The sequence below is a fragment of the Vespula vulgaris genome, chromosome 9 (genome assembly GCF_905475345.1).
Source record: "Vespula vulgaris chromosome 9, iyVesVulg1.1, whole genome shotgun sequence".
Taxonomy (NCBI): Eukaryota; Metazoa; Arthropoda; class Insecta; order Hymenoptera; family Vespidae; genus Vespula; species Vespula vulgaris.
The window spans coordinates 134,788-151,203 of NC_066594.1; the positions used below are offsets into that span (position 1 = coordinate 134,788).

Below are 16,416 nucleotides of genomic sequence, written 5' to 3' on the forward strand. Positions count from 1 at the left end.
GGAAAAGTTTATCGAAGTAAATGGAGCCTATTTCAATTAAATAAACATTTTCTAGGAAAAGATATGATTTTAATATAAAAATATAAAAATAAAAATCCGACATTTCTTATCCATCAATTTAATTGTACACAGTGTAATCAATTAATACATCGACAGATCCATACTAGCCCTCAGCGAGCATTACATTCAAGAACATATGACCGAACTAATAGCATTTAAAGCATTTCAATATTCGCGGACTTACAATTTTTAGACAAGTATCCTATTATCGCCATAATTATAAAATAACATTGTCTTAATTTGGAGCTCCGATCTTTTCGAGAATTTATGCATTTCCTCGAGCATTTTTGAATTTGCGCTTTGTTTATTTCTCAAATTTTCCTCATAAACTTATAAACGTTCCTTAAAATCATGCAATTCTTTCGCTCCATATAAGATAGGTTTCTTTCTTTCGCCATCAGTAATTACATGGAATACATGCTTTCTTGATGCCTCATCCTGAATCGTTCCTACAACAACCAACTGTTTCATTACCAAATAGTATTCTCGTTATATTTTTTTCTTTTTCATTCTTCTTTCAGACAGCATTTAATGTAATGAAATATTATTGATTTTAATAGAGAATTCGTACTTCAGAATAGCCTTTAAATGCATATCGCTCAAAATGTGACTTCAACGATAGATACGAAATATAATAAAATAATAACGTGTTAAAAAATGTCCCTTCTCTGGATTCATCATATCCGTGAATGTGCTCGTTAGGTACATTCATCCCCTTCACAACGTCGGAGCACGTGGATTGAAAATCTAAGTTGACAACGAGATATCAAAGAGAATACATGATAATCGATTTTTACAGAACAGCTAGTTCCAAGTCAATACGTATTCTGTAAGAGAAACGAAACGTATGATTTATACACAGACATTAATGCCCTTGACAAACTCAATTGACCTTAGGTGCAGAATTTTCTTCCATTTGCCTACAACAATTCAAGATATAATAATAATAAGCTGATAACAATATTGTAAATAATGTATTATTTATATTATTATAATATTAATAGTATTGTTAAAATAATTATGATATGTTATTATAAGTATGATATGATTTTAATAAGCCTTGAACAAATGATTCTACAGCCAAAATAAGGAAATACGTATTCAGCTCCTTATGTCGATAAAAATAAGCGTCAAAGATATTGAGATTGTTAAATTTTTCAAAAATTTGTATAATAGTTATCTTCACATAGAAACGTAGCTAAAAACATAGAAATTTCATAAGTAACGTGAAACACAATGGCAATAATAATTTAGGAATTGTGACTTCAAGGCTATATATTTCTATTAGTTATTCTTTATTGAATAGATGTAAACAAACCTGACTAACTAATTTATCCTTTTCGCAATTACATTTATAATTATATTAAAATACAAGTTTAAAAACTAATCGCTTATCAGTTTATTGAATTAATCTTGGTTTATGAATTTCTTCGGTCTTATTACGTTAACTAGCTTTGTTATCATATCTGCATGTATATCATTATTATCCCAATATATTATATCAATCGTACTATTTTCCTAGGTCTCTTATGAAATAGTATAAAGTATCTATATCTTGCTAAAAATTACTATTTTAATCCCTTATAATTTCAATAGCTAAATCATTTTCTACTCGTGTGACATCATTTGTACCTTTTGATGCTATTAAGATATTATCTACGTATATAATTATATAGCTTTCCATTTTACTGATCTCTTTTGTATATAATCGCTTTTACCTTTCTTATATTTACAGAAGAAAAAATATGTCATCTTACGTGATGGTTTTTCGCACAAATTCAAAACAAATTATGTCCTTGATAATTTCAACACATAACCATCCATCGGTAGATACATCTAATACTAACTACAAAAAATGACAAATAAGAACCTTTTTTTTCTTTTTGTCCGTTTTAGTTTTTCCTTAGCTTTCTACATTACGATAATATCACTAGTTCGTAATGCATTTATTTTTATTCAATTTTTTAGTTACAATCATTCAAAGCGTTACTTACAATAAGCTTACTAGTTTTGTAATACGTAAATCTACAAATGGCGAACATTCGCAATTAGAAAACATTTCTGTCGTAATAAATATACCATACTTTTACACGAGTAAAATACCACGCTATTTGCATCTGAAGATTTATGTGATACAGACATATAAACTGAAGTTTTAATCTGCACGAGAGAAGGCATCGATTGCTTCTCTGAAAGCAGAGGTTGAACACGACTATATTTCTTGTATCGCCGTCGTCGCTGATGGATATGGGGTCAAAAGATCGTATAAAATTCGTTATAATCCGATATTAGGTATTACCACAAACGTCGGTTTCGTAAGCAAAAGATTTTATATATTGAGATTCAAAATAAATATGATTCTTTTTGCGACAGGTAAATCGTGTGTAAATCGCTCTTCAATCAATGTTGTAAAAAATGTTTATATCAATCGACATCGCGAAATAGAACGCGATAATAGAGGATTGTTTTACACATGGTACATTAAAACGTTGATAAACGTTGCTATTCGGAACGTTATGATATACTGAAACGTCGATATTCATGGTCTTAAATATATCAAATTGATCGGGAATGGGGACAGCAATTTCACAATTATACATTACGAAATTATAATAGCCGTTTGGAGGTTCTTTGTTTAAATAAAAATTACGGTATCGTCATATAGTGGAATACCTACCATCATACAGCGAAATTTAAAACGTTTACGAACTGCTGTTACGGCAGCAATTAAACATCGTAAGGGCCAAAAATCAACTTCATAGTATATAGTAACGTGGAGGAATTGCAAAAATAACTATATAGTAACGTGGAGGAATTGCAGAAAGATATTTGTAATGAGCCTTACCATGTTTTCGGCCATCATAGAAAATGTAGAAATTGCGGGTAATACTAAAGCGATGAAACAAAGCCAATTTGAGACCACTTACAGAGAACGCAAAGCACTGGCATTGTTTATGAAGTAGAATTGGTAATTTATCGCGATTTAGTCAACGCGTCCAGTTCTACATGTGACGTCGATAATAATGTGAATTATTCTCCTATATTGCAAAATTTATAGGTAGCAAAATGGACTGTTATTAGTATGAATTCCAGAGAGACGTTGCATCGTGAAATAAATAATGAATTGTCAAATAAAAATACAGCCAACTTTACTCTATAATATGTATATAATGAAAAGAGTCCAGTTCGTGATTCGTGAAGTCGAAGCTCGATTTCGACTCGTGACCTCGTGTTCCGCGAAAAAATTTCATTTTCATATTCAACCCATCGATGGTGATCACGGATTAAACACAGTTTGTCTTCAAATATTTATGAGACGAGAACTTAATTTATGCTAAAAACTAATTTACAAAATTGTTGAAAGAAGGAGATCTTTCAAAGTCAATCACGAAACTCGTAGACAAATGATTTCTCAATCAAATGATGAGTTTAAATGATGTGAACAGTGTCGAAAATGAGCAACTTAGAAGAAATATACGAAAGCAGACTGCCCACTTCTTATTCAAAATTAGTAGAGTATTCGATATATCTGCTTCAAGGAAAGTACTAATACCAGGTGTGGAACTGAAAAAGTGCTATTGGCAATTAAACAATTCTCCATCGAGTATAGGCCCAATATTGAAAGTAATGGGTTAATTATTAATAAAAAATCAACCGTTTTGCCGGTTACTTCAGAATTACTAATTGACGTCTCACTGAAGTCAAACACCCAGCTACAGTGAAGGGTTTGACACCAATCAAGATAAACAAATTACGTTCATACTCCGACAAATGATATGCCGAAAATAATGAATCTAGACGTACGTATACCGAGTTAAAGATGTTTTACACGTTACTCAAAGACAGTGTTATTATATTCTTTGGACATCAAAAATAATGGTTAGCGATGAAATTAAAATAAATTATCTCTTTTTAATAAAACAACGGAAGAGAAGCTTATGATTTTTTATAACGAGCGTCTTCCGTCGAAAATAGTTTATTCTCGTAAAACTCACAAATTCAGATTTGGGAATGGACGCTTATTTTAGAAAATCTTAACACTAGGTGTTTAAAACCATCAATCCTAGGTTTCAAATAAAAATATGCAATTATTGACTTTACTATTATAATATCGAATGTAAATAATGTGCATGATACTTAAATATGTTCTTAACCATATCCTTTTCATTACTATGGATAACTATAGTCGCTCTTCATAAAATGCCATTGACTACGGTCATGCTTGTACTACGGTCGACTAAAGTCGTTCTCCATAAAATGCCATTGACGTATTTTATGGTTGACTAAAGTTGCTTTACATAAGATGCCACTGATATACTACGGGCAATTATAGTTGCTTTGCATAAGATGCCACGTATTGTACATATGACGAGCGATTGGAGTTATTGCACATGGAGTATCTTTTTTGGAACTGTGATATCAGTCTTGTTTTTGTCATTCGTTTCTCATGAGATTGCTCAATCATGAAAGTCGCCATAACAATTTGATTGCACTCGTCCGAATGTTCGCAACGAATAAAGTTAGTGCATATTAAAGAAAGATAATTCGCTTTGTATCCAACAACAGATACAAAGGTATACTTCATTATTTTTTAAATTTGTTCACCTTTATTTAAATTTAATATTTTTTAATAGATTTTATTAAATTTATTATTTTATTTAAATTTAACATTTTTTAATATTTTTAATAGATTTTATCCCACCCCTTAAAATAATGAAAAATAAGGCAGGAAGACGGATTAATATAGATCAGAATTATTCAGAGCTATCATAAAATGAACAAATAAATTTAAATTTGGCGCAAGAAGGACGTAAGATAAATAATAAAAGAATTAAAGAAAATACATTCAATACGTTCGAATCTGAAGAAGAAAATTCAATTGAATCTGGAAAAGACAGCAGAGAAATTACATAGACTACCGAATTATTCCAATCGAATATTCATAAATTTCATTGCGAATATTCGGGGATAAAAACATCAATTGGTTATTCGGCATCAGTTTGAGAATTTTTTCAAATTATTCTGCTTCGAAAATTTTATAAATTTCATTGTTGGCACGACAAATGATTAACGGAGTAGAATTGATGGAGATGCTAATAAGATAAATTCCCAAAACGCTTCTCTCCCAGAAATTTATTGCTTTCTCGCTATAAAATTATTAATGTCGCGAAATAAAAAAATTGTTATATTATGAATACTGGTGCAATGACGTTATGAGTAGAGATCGATTTTTATGTTTATTGAAAATCTTACATTTTAATACTAATAAAGTGACTACAGAAAGTGACAAATTATACAAAATACGGAAAATTTGTAATATGCTTAGATAAAGTTTTCAAAAGGTATTTTATCCTTCCGAAAATTTACGTATCGATGAGAGTTTACTCTTATATAAGAGAAGATTATCATTTAAACAATAATTTGGTATCAAATCGTTTATTTTATGTGATACCTACCCAATCCGGATTTGTGTAAGATTTTATAATTTATAATGGAGCATTGAGTTCTGCAAACTGCAAAAAAGAAAATATTAGCAAATCGGAGACTATAGTCACGCAATTAATAAAATCTTATTTACATAAAGACCATACATTGTACGTGGATAATTGGTACACAAGTTAGGCCGTTTTTATCCTTCTAAATAAAAATAGAACTAATGCTTATGAAATAGTAAGGAAAAGACGAAAGGGCGTGCCAATTATCCAAAATAAATTAAAAAACGGGTGAAACGAGTTTCCGTTCTTCAAATCTTTTATTATCAATGAAATAGTGTGACAAGAGGAAAGTCTATATATTGTCTATTTTTCACAATGAAGTATTTGTTGACACAAAACATCACTATCGCATGATAAAAAAATCAAAGTGTGTTGTCGATTATAATCGATTAATGGAAACTGTGGACAAAACGGACATGGTTATCAGTAACGTTCATTCACAACGTAAAAATATGAAGTGGTACAAAAAATATTTTTTTTCATTTAATAGAAATATACATTTGGAACGCTTATTGCTTATATAAATTAAAAACTGGCAAACAAATATCAATAGCAAAATTTCACCTACAGTTAATTCGGCAACTTTTAAATCATTATCTAGAAAGAAATAACAATAACATTTCAAATAAATCAGTAGAAATCAATCTACTTCATCTTACTGGAAGACACTTTCCTTCACTTTACACAAATGAAAATTCAAAACGAAATAACCCATTGCGAAAGTGTATTGTATGTTCAATAAATGACAGGAAGAGCGAACAGTGATACCGTGTCGGATTTGCGATGTTAGTCTATGTGTAACACCATGTTTTGAACAATAGCACACGTAATAGCATTAATAACAGTAATTATCATCATACTATTATATTCTGTAATTTTACTTGATTCTAAAGTGCAATTAAAAGTGAGTATGTTTTGAACTTATAGATACCTGGTTTTGAGGAAAGTTTTTTTTTTTTTTCAATAAATACCATCATAGCAGCTCGTGTTGTAACGAGGCGTAAATGCAGCCACTGCTGATATTTTTGGAGCATCGTGCACATTTCTGCCGCGGCGGCTTGTTCAGCGGGAGTGCCGCGGCGGAGAAATTGCCCGTAGCGAAAGAATTTTTATTATATTATATTAGTAATGAAAGCAGTATTAATATAGAGTAAACTAGTCTCATAAGAGAAACCATGTAAAAAAATAGTTCTAGCACGTAAATAGTGTGGAAATAAGCTCAAGTTTTAATTTATATTAAAATAATATAATATTTAAATATTCATAAATAATTTTTATCAAAACATTCAACAAAATTTTGTTTTTTATCTCAAATTTATACTATATATATATATATATATATATATATATATATATATATATATATATATATACACCAAATATATTAGTTATTCTCTAAACCGTGAACAAATGCATACCGACATCGTATCTAGCACGAATCACTACGAGATTCACTGTCGAAAGAAGATATACACTTGTCGCTGATATTAGACACGATTCGAAGGAAAGGTAATGAGCAGTCTTTAATACGAGTACATACTATTTTCTTACTGATACCATCGTTTGCATTAGCTCGCATAAATAGTGTATCAAGTCAAGTATCTCCTTTGTTTTTCTATTCAAATATTTTAGAAATGGGGTCCTTGCTCTCTTTTCTTTAATATTTCGCATGTCTTCTTTGATCCACAGTTCTTTATTTCCACCAATACTTTATAGTATCCGGATCACCATGTCCTAATTTCTTGTGCCATGTAAGTATGTAGAAATCGTTATATTTAATCACAGTCATTGCACTTTTATGATTTGTCCAAAAATGCGTATCGTATTGTCCGTGAACGTGTTAAAATTGTCCGATTTGCATAAAAGCTATGCGCTGAGAAATAAGTCGCTTAATATTAAATTTAGTTGAAGAAGATTCGACGTCACGAGTGTAGGGATGTGTCCACAATTTAGAAATTCAATATAACATTTATATGCTACAACATATTCGAATTAACTCCTGGAAATTCGGCAATTGCTGATATTTTCAGATAATTTTATTCAAATCATTTTTAAACCACAATCAATCCTAAATCGAATCACGAAAAGCCAATTGCCTGAAAAATTTTTCCATAATTCTTGATGAGCGTTGCTATTGTCTTTGAAATTTATATTTGATTGATTAAAATATAATATAACTGGTTATAGGATATGATTGATACAATTGGCCTTAGTAAAGTGCTAGTAGATGCTTCGTTATTTATAGATGAGTTGGCTGCATTGTCAATATTATCGATTATTGGTAATTGAATAATTGGTATCATAAATACATCTTTCAACGTTTTTTGGTGCAATCAAAATTCCTTCATTTTTGAGGACACCGTTTTTCACAGGATGCTTTTATACTTTCGGTACTTGTTTTTTCGGCTTTGTTTTAATTATAATAATTAATATCACTTAAAATTAATATAGCATTAAGTACAAAATTACGCAATAACAATTATAACACTAATCGAGAGTATATAACGTATTATTGAACAGCGTATACGACAAAAGCGTTTAGATAAAATGAGTGTAACTTACTTCACTGTGACTACAGACACGAATTCAGAAAGAAATAAAAACGTTGAACGCACTTGTCTTGCTATAGCTGACTATGAGGGACGGATTAACCGGAACTAATCTTTCGTTTCTTTTTAAATTCCAACTCACAAATATACGCCATATGAAAAGCAACTGTGGATAATCACCATATTCACTATATGTTAAAGTGGGAACTCCCGTATCTCACTTTTCGTTTCACACCATTTCGAACTCGAACTATCGCGCCCCAAAAAGTTTCACTTCAACTACACTTCACGTTTTCGTCCATTAACATTTTTGCTAGTCTTTCTGCCTATACACTTATATATTATATAATATTCTCATAAAAATCAAAACAAGAGTTCATTTCCGTATTATAAAATAGAACTTCTATTCGTGATTTGCCCAATAAAAGTTTATATTATTACTCTTTACTTCTACACTTTATATTATTACTCTTGTAACTATTATTATAATACTAATATATAATATAATAATAACAACAAAGATAAGACGTTGATGTACTTAATATACATCACGTACATCCTACAAATACATATGATGATGGTGATTTGCAATAAGAAGAAAAGAAAGAACGTGTCATCTTATGTGATGATTTCTTGTGCAAACTCTCAACAAATTCTCTTCTTGATAACTTCGATATTTCATCACCTACCGATAGATACGTCTAATATTAATGAGATACAATGCCAAAAATAAAATAACTTTTTTTGTTTTCGTCCGTTGTCGTTCCTTCTTGTCTTTCTGTCTTATGATTATATCACTAGTTCATTATACGCTTGTTTTTATTCCATTTTTTACCCGCTATCAATCGCAACATTCTATTAACATTTAATCTACCAAAGGAGGTTGGTCAAAATGACTTGTTTGGCACTTCTTATAAATATTCTTTTTCTAAAAATTTCTATGAATTTTCCTAAAATATGTAAATAATTAATAATATAAAGCAATTTTTTTTCTTGTCTTTTTATTGTAAAGTTTTATGTAGTATACCTACATATACTGAGATGAGTCATTTTGACCTCACGGAACGTAGGTAAACTTGAATCTTAGAAGTTTCTTGTATTATTTTCGTGTAATTCAGATACATTTTTAGGAAACTAAGTATATCTTCGTACATATACGTTATATAAAAATTATCAGATACATGTGTTATGTTTGCTAAATTTTTTCATTCTTCTTTTACTTTCTTTATATTACTACGTGGTCGTAATAATATCGTTGTTAATATCAGTTGTTTATAAAAACATATGACATATCATAAAAGGTAGTATAAGAACAACATTTTCTTTGATATTCTGCAATAGTATTATGAGACATAAAAACTTGATCCGAAATAGAAGAGCATTGAATTCTGTATAACGACTTGTCTCTATCGTTAGCAGAAAAGAATGCATTTATAGCAATTTTCTATGCCCGTGGGGCATATGAAGAAAAGAATTTAAAACTTTCATATTAATGATTCAAAAAATGGGGACTTAAGATTTTCTCAAAGACAATGAACAAAAATAAATTCGCCGAAATTATTCTTCGGATAATTTATTTTGATAAGAAAAATAAAAGAAGCCAACGATTATAAACAGATAAATTTGCATTAATTTCAGAAGTATGGAATAAATTCGTTGAAAATAACCAAATGTATTATAAACCAGAAACTGCCATTATAATTGATGAACAATTATTCCCGGCCAAAGTCAAATGTAAATTTACGCAGTATATAACAAATCAAACAAGCTGAATAGACTTTTACTTGTGGATTTCGCTTCTCCCAAGTGTACATGCCGCTCTGCATGCGCGTCGGTATCCCCGCGTCAAAGTAAATAATAACATTTGAGAAATGAAAAAGAAACGAATAACAAAATCAACCATTCGTGGAGGTTTCTCTAGATTAATTAATGCCAATACCCTCATTGAATACCCAACTTCACTGAAGAGTTTAACACCACGGAAAGCAACGTAAAAATTACGCTTACGCACCAGCAAATGGCATGTCGAACATAATAGATGTTACTAGGTACATGTATCAAGTACAGAGTGTCTTTTATAAGTTACTTGAAAACATTAAGGTTATTTTACTGTTTAGACACCACAAGAATAAATTGTTGATAAGCAACGCTTTTTATCAAAAAAAAAATGGAAGAGAATTTACTTACAAGAGAAAAACACAGTTTTTTATCCCCAGTGCCTTCTGCCCGAATCGAGAATCGACGCATATTTTAGAAGCGCGATGTACTTATGACCACTAATCGTAAGTTTTTAAGTAATAACATACTGAAATAATGGAAATGAGCATTAAAGAACAAAAATTGTATCATTAATAAAAAATGTTATTATTACAACAACATTGTGCTTATTACAATATAAACTAATAATCGATGAGATTCGGATATATCCACAGTCAAAAATTCGATATATTTTAACACGAATAAGAACAAAATAAAAGCTTATTTCTTAGATCATTTTCGGATCAACAATCGTACACCCGAACATTTATACTAATATTTCGAATATGCATTATATAAGCATAATTAGTTGGTGCATATTATTTAGATTTGTATTGAGAAGTCAAATGTTATGTAGAGAAAACACACCTTATTCGGGCTCATAGTATAAGCTCCATATTAAAAGTAATTTTAACATTGGTTAAAAATATCGATCTTTAAAATTATTTGAGCCAGCTCAAAATTGCGATCATCTATATATATATTGGATCTGTATAATATTGGAACTGTATCAGTAAAATACAATGTACAAAAGAACAATAAACAAAATTGGTTTATCGACATCTTTGTACAGAAGAAAATTCTGTCACGTCTGAACGTTTATTTTCCATACCTAGAACTTACTCTTAATAGAAACAGATTGTCTGCAAAAGGAGTATATAAATTAATTTTTCCCAAGTTATTGAAGAACAATGATTGAAGTTACATATAAATGAATGAAGAGATATGCATTTGTTTTCTAGTTCATCTGTCGGAATAATTGCTTGTACTTTTATTCTTCTCTACACAGACTTGATGTAAGTGGTTTATTGTGTAGAACCTGAGTATAGCAATTACTGGATAAAATGTTAACCAATTTCAAGTATGAGATTATTATTGATAGAATTGAATGATCGTGAGATAAAACAAGCAAGGTAGTTTAAGAATCGAGAGATGAAGAACAGACTTGGATTTGAAACGAACCCCTTATAACTGGACAGAAAGTTCAACGCCGAGAACGATCTTATCGGTGGATATTCATCAATTTTATCGACATCGTTGCCGAAAACAAAATCGCTGCCGACGTCGGTATCGACAGCGATTTTATTGTATTGTACGTCCGCTTTAAGAGCTTACGTCATGTATGTAGTTCTCGATTTGATGATTTATTTTTACCACGAAACAATTTTATCGGATTAAAAAAAAATGTTATTATCTTTACAAAATCATATTTAAAAAATAAATAATTTTGAAAAGTAATTTTCACACAAATGAAAACCTGTTTTAAAAATCGGAAGGATGATCTCATATAGGAACTCTTTCTCTTTCGAATTAATGCTCGATCAACAAAAAAATTAAAAATTACGTTCAGAACCTATGACGTATATTCTTGCAACACTTTGCAATGAGTTCAAGTGATGGTGTGAATGATGTTTGTACAGTTACGCTATGTCATATCGAGAAAATAATGGATGTGAGTTACGTCTGATATTAATTTATTAAAATACTTTCAAAAAATAAATAATCAATAGATTTTTACACAAAAAATAAAATTATTCTTACAATGAATAAATTTAGTATTCCAGAAGATTCTTATAATCAACCAAGCTTAATAGTGCAACGACACTTAAGAGCGATATTCGAATAACAAAAATACAAAGAGCCTCGTACATAAATATAGTACAGTACTTGAGCCTTGGCGAAACGTATTCTGAAGCAAATCAAGCAATACAATTCATTTCTCACACGTTACAGTCAGACGATACGATGATCATTTATATCCTAGTCTCATTACTTGAAAAAGAAACATATACAAAGATCCTCAGATCTAATGGATTTCCCACTCGTGATCAATTTTGTAGTTTTTTGCATGGAAGTTGCGATTTACTTATGCATACACGTTTAAGAGTGTAACCGATTATAATGTATATACAAAGTAATGCAGTTACAAAAAATAACTCAATGTATCATCAGTATGGAGACTATACAGAACTTCGAAATCCACAAACAAACCATCGAAACTGCAGAAATGAACACGAACTTCAGCTCGGAACGCCATCCACCGTAAGCATACTTTGCGCCATTTGTGAATCGAGCCACTATAGTTTCCGGTGCCAAGCTAATCGAGACAACAACTATCCAACAAGCGTCCCAGATTCGTCAAAAATTTAAAACTTCACCAGATTTGTCTTTACGCAGATCATGGGGTGAGTAAGTGCAAGTTTATCGTCTTGCAGACGACGTAAGTGCCTACATTATTATTTACTTCATAAGAAAGCTGCACCGACGGTTTCTATAACATCAAATAACATGAGTATTTCCGCTACCGCACATGGTTGTAAACTGTTACCGACGGCCGTAGTACAACTTAGGCACGGAAAACTTATCCATAATAGTCGAGTTCTAATAGACAGCAGTTCTCAGTTGCATTTTATTAGAAAAAATGGTCAAGCAGCTGAATTTTCCACGTATACGAGTTGACTTACCGATCTGCGGGGCTCATAATAACAATTATTTTAAAGGAGAACATCCGTAGAGTGCCGACTCTTATGCTATCTCGTCAAAACTGGCTACGGAACCATCCATTCCTCGACATTATTAAGTGCACGGACTCAGAAAAACCCAAAATTCTTACAAGGTGAGCAGTTTTGCCATGGCTAACGTACCCATAGTAACGAATGGCCGCATCCACGGGGAACCACTCACTCTTTTTGTAGGATAGGAAGGGAGGATAGAACTGTAGGTTGCAGAGTGAAAAAAATAGGAAATGCCGTACGAACCCCTTCAATCCTTCCCTGTTCGAGAATGGGTTACAAACGCTCACCTCTACCACCAGAAACTTCGATAATTTCGGCTAAACAGGGTCTGAAAACTAAACGCCCTTGATAGAAAGGATCTCTTTAGAAAAGTCGTCAAAGAGGCAGAAGACTTCAGCCGAGGAAACGAGATGTCTGGCTATTTCGGGCTATGTTTTCTTTCCAGAATAACTCTCTTTAAAGATCGAACAGTAATACTAAACCGTGTCCCTTTACCACACTCGCATTTCTGGTCTGTGGCAAGACTCAATGATGCGAGTTTGGGTTTGAAGTTACTATGTGTATAGTAGTTTGAAGAGATAAAACGGGCATTCATTCTCTCTCTAACGTCTAAGAAGAAAATGAATGTCGGTCTTCCTTTATCCGACAGCTCCTATCTTTATTGCCAAAGCGCTAAAATTTCCTCATGTGCCTTTTTCACTAACGCGGATTTCCTCTTCTGACTTCTCGCATCGCAATTTGTTGTTCATATTCCTGGTGCCGATTCCGATGCAAGGTGCCTGTTTTTCTTCCACTGTAAAATTCCCGTTTATGAAGCGTTTATGAAGTTGAAGATCAATTGGGGGTTCGCTAGTAAGGACACATATCTGTCGATACCATGCGATACACTAACATAACCACTATAAGAACCCGACTTTGCAGCGCACATTTTGTAATCCCTCATCCTGCACAGATCAGGCCATCCTGCTGCCGCGTACGTAACCCTCGATATAAACACTCCCTGTTAGATCATTTGCAGAGCATCGTTTTGAAGCCCCCACTCCCTGCCCTCTAACTGTCGCATATTCAGGAGTAGGAGTATTTGTATCTCTCTTCCGTGTTTTTTATAATTTTGCCGTTTCGCCTAAGAGTGCTGATAACAAGACTCCAAGTTACTATGCAATGTTACAAACTTCCTAGCTATTGAGTCTAACTCAACGGACTTTCTTGCTGAACACTCGTAAAATGGAACGGTATTTCTGCGATAGGCGAAATGAAACATTTGCCAATGAATTCAAGCAATTGACTGAAAGTATGGCAAAATCTATTTACCCGAATTTACAGCCGTTCATAGATCCAAATTCGGGTCGGTGGTAGGCTGTCTCTATCAAACTTACCGTAAAGTCAAAGACATCCTATGACTCTACTCCTTAATCATCACGTAACAACATTGATTCTCCATCATGCACCTCTTAGCGATTATCATTCCAGCATTAAAAAACTAAGCTATGCTAGCTTTATTAAGGTAATGATATTGGCCAATAGATGGCCGAAGAAGTTTAAGATCCCTCGTTCATGATTTTATGATGTGTCACACAAATCCTACAGTTCCAAATCACATAATGGATAACATGCCGCGGCATAGGGTTTCTTGCAATTAGTTATTTTCCATTCTAGGCATCGACTATTACGAACCAATTTACATTAAAGAAAGAGTTCATCGAAATCAAGAAAAGTTAAAGGTGTATGTGGCTGTATTCATTTGTCTCGCCACACGAGCGGTTCATTTGGAGATAACAAGCAATTTGATGACCGAGGCCTTCATTGCATCCTTAAAACAATTCTTTACGCATAGAGGAAGGGTATTTTACATATTATATACTCGCACAATGCTACGACCTTCGTTAAGACTAATTATGAGCTAAAGGAACTTTGAGAATCAGTGAAGGTATTTAGAAAAAGAAACAGTTTCTTAAAGAGGAAAGTAGTGGCATTTCATTCCACCGCGATCTCCACACTTTGCCAAATTTTGAGAAGCTACCATTAAGGCCTTCAAGCGACATTTCGTGCATGTCGTAGGTGAAGCTATCCAGACATATAAGGCACTCCATATATACACAACAGAAATAGAGGCTAAACTCCCACTCTCTCACTCCAATTTCCATCGATCCCAATAATCTATCCTGCCTTACTCTTGCGTATTTCTTAATTAGAAGCTCAATAATGAGCGTACCTAAAGCACATTAGCGCAAGTGCCAGTAGCACGACTTTTGGCACAGCATCATCTAATAATTAAAATAAGATTTTTGAAAATGCTGGTATAAGGAATACTTACATGAGCTGACGGCGAGGAGGAAATGGCATCGAGGGGGAACAAATGATCTTAAGATCGACACACTCATGCTCCTTAAGGAGGACAACGCACTACTGGTCGATAGGTTGCATCATTGATACACATCCTGGCATCGTTCGGGTAGCCTCGGTTCAAACGGCTATTGAGATCTATAAACGCAGCATCAAGGGCCCTTATCCTTTGCTTACCGATAACAGCTAAATGCAGACATATCTTGATTATATATAATTTCATTATCTTATAAGTGCAACACACATTAACTTATAAATTATTCATACAAGACAGATACATATTATACACACAAATTATCATACATGAATGAACGCATAGTACGATAAATCATTAATTCACTACTTCATATCAAACACTATATCTTAGTAAATCTCCAATGAATGTCTTTCTTCTCTTTTGTTTTAAACGCGACCGTTCAAGGAGCCAGTATGTTGATGCACATGTGCATAGTAAGTCCCAGTACTATCTCCTAAGGGCCATATATCAATATATAGAATATCTGCCCTTAGAAATTCGTTGGATATTCGCTCAGAAAATACATAGATAAAAAACACATTGCCAGCTTTGTTCGTGCTTAGGCATTTTAGTTAAGCACGTAGTTTTTAATAATAAGTCGAGCTAGGCAACAAATAAATATCTTAGAATCAAAGATTAATGTCTATTTTTGAAGTGCCCATTTGGTGTCTGCCAATCGACACTATCATCAGAAGAAAATGGCACACATGGAATTGTTTAAACATTCCCAACAAATTATTCTAACGCATCCTCCACCAATAAGCATCGTTCCTTCTCTTTCCATATTCGATTTTGACTCAAACTCTTTCCTTTCCATTTCCCTTTTCTAATCGCATTATTGTTTTCGCGAATAGATCGAGAGACTCCAAAAAGTCAGTCAACCTACAACTTTTCAATTCAACTCATCAAAAGTATAGTCTTACTAAACATTACCGCACATTATATCCCTTTCAGAAACCGCCAAGTAACAAGTAACGTAACACAACAAAACACGAAACTCACAACAACTATAACTCTTACTTTACTTTAAATGTAGTATTATAACTTCTATTCACAAAGTATTCTTTCTCGCGCATCTACTTCACGAGCTCTATGAGATCCTTTAAAATAATTATATTCTTCTATCAATTTGCAAGAATACCGCGGTCGGTATTTTGTGCCACCATCCTTATTTACTGCGA

At 32.5% G+C, this 16,416-nt stretch overlaps 1 long non-coding RNA gene across 1 annotated transcript in view; it reads right to left on the reverse strand.

The window, feature by feature from the left end:
* Nucleotides 1-16,416, reverse strand: part of LOC127066017 (uncharacterized) — a 30,307-nt gene extending 13,891 nt beyond the window's left edge. Inside the window, exon 1 of the long non-coding RNA XR_007782254.1 lies at nucleotides 15,191-16,416. This is a non-coding gene — a long non-coding RNA (uncharacterized LOC127066017). The remainder of the gene's footprint in view (nucleotides 1-15,190) is intronic.